The sequence below is a fragment of the Dioscorea cayenensis genome, chromosome 19 (assembly GCF_009730915.1).
Source record: "Dioscorea cayenensis subsp. rotundata cultivar TDr96_F1 chromosome 19, TDr96_F1_v2_PseudoChromosome.rev07_lg8_w22 25.fasta, whole genome shotgun sequence".
In the NCBI taxonomy this organism is placed as follows: domain Eukaryota; kingdom Viridiplantae; phylum Streptophyta; class Magnoliopsida; order Dioscoreales; family Dioscoreaceae; genus Dioscorea; species Dioscorea cayenensis.
In genome coordinates, this window is record NC_052489.1 from 6,207,767 (window position 1) to 6,209,875 (window position 2,109).

Below are 2,109 nucleotides of genomic sequence, written 5' to 3' on the forward strand. Positions count from 1 at the left end.
AACAACCACCTTCTTCATCATCAAATCCATTTTGAGTTTATTTCGATAATATAGGTGGAGTGCTAGTGATTTACTGAATATTAGTTTTAATTTAATTAGTTTTTACATTGTATTAGCTTTTTATTAAGGTTATTTCAATAAAAATTTCAACTATTCCCTGTTTTTATAAATTTATTATATATTAATAATTATCAATTTTAGTTATTAATTAAATAATAATTATTATTGATTATTAATTAATTATACACAAATTAATATTATAAATAACTACTTATAATTATATTAATGGAATAATAATATTATATTTTTCATTACAATAATAAAAACAATAAAAATATAAAAATATAATTAAAAAATAAAAAATAATGTGGGACCCCAAATTTGGGGTTGCAATAGTGTGGCCCCAAATTTGGGGTTGTACTATTGCAAAACCCAAATTTGGGGTGGGATTTGGGTGTGGGTTGGAGTACTCTGCACCCAAATCCCACCCCAAATTTGGCACACTCAAATCCCACCCCAAATTTGGCACACTCAAATCCCACCCCAAATTTGGGATTTGGGTGTAAGGTTTGAGATGGAGAAGCACACACTAGATGTGGGACCCACCCAAGAAAAGTAAAGTGCCACGTGTCTGTATGTAAGTGGGTTTGGCACTATAAAATATTTCATTGCGCCAAAAAAATGCGCGTGTGACGCACGTGTTTTGTATTTAGACACGGGCTATTCATCATAGGCCATGGTAGTGGGCAAGGTGCATCACTCAAACTAAAATGGATTTTTTTAATGTTTTTTTATCTTTATTTTGAAATATTCAACATAATTTTTTATATTCTAATTAATTTTATATTGCCAATTTTTTATTTTATAGAAATTAAAATATTTTTAAATTATTTATTTGACTTTCAAAATATTTTAATTATTAAAAAAAATTAAATAAATAAATAAATATGGATAAATAAATCATGAATGTTCAATTTTTGAGTTGAAAGAGATTAAAATCCCCACTTTTGGTTTGAGAAGGGAATTAAATGGGGACTAACTTAAACAAATTTAAAATAAATTTAAAACAACATTGATTTATTTTAAATATATGTTAGAGTTTTTTAAATAATTTTAATATGAAATTTATATTGAAATAATGTATTTGATAGATAATGATATATTGTTTGAACTCCGAAAAGCTAAGGGTATTTGGGGATATCTGGGTAGGGTGGATTCAGAGTATTTTGTATTCCTTGAAAGCAACAATACTTGTTAATGGATCCCCGAATGATTATGCGCACTGCCAAAGAAGCTTGAGACAAGGTGATCCGCTATCGCCATTGTTGTTCGTGTTGGTTACATATGTGTTAAGTTCAATGTTATTGCATGCTTTAAGATCTAAGGTCTTAGTTGGTGTGTATTTGAGCCGGTTTGGTAACGTTGTAACCTCTATTATGCTGATGACCTGTTGGTGTTGACCATGGGAGGATTAGAGGACCTCAAGATTGTGAAGCTGATTCTGTACTTGTTTGAAGGTTTGATGAGTCTAGAGGCAAATTTCTCAAAAACTTGTTTGTACTCAAGTTATATGGGTGAGCTTCCAAAGTCGGTGGCTGCTGATACCTTAAATTATGTATGAGGCTACCTCCATGTTACCTATTTGGGAATCCTAATTTCTGGTAGAAGGCCCAGACCACAGAATTAGGAAGGGCAGCACCTCTCCTTAGGTGGTTGCCTTACTCTGGTTAATTAGGTCTTATCTGGTACCCACTTACTGGATGCCCATTTTTAGATTGCCATGCTGGGTTATTAAGGACATTGACTATATTAGGAGAGATTTCTTGTGGTCGGGTTTAGATCTTGACCATCGAAGGTGTAGGTTGGTTTGCTGGAAGAATATCTGTCATTTTTGTGATCAAGGAGGTTGGGGTATTTTGGATCTGTATAATTTCAATCAGGCTTTGTTGAGGAAATGGTGGTGGAAGTTCATGACAGATCCTACGTGGTATGGAGTAGATGTGGTTCAATTCAATTATGGTATTTCTAAACGGAACATGCATCCTAGAGAAGCGAGCATGATTTCCTTTGGAAAGAGTGTCCTGTTGTCTCTCAGCACTAAGAGGTTGT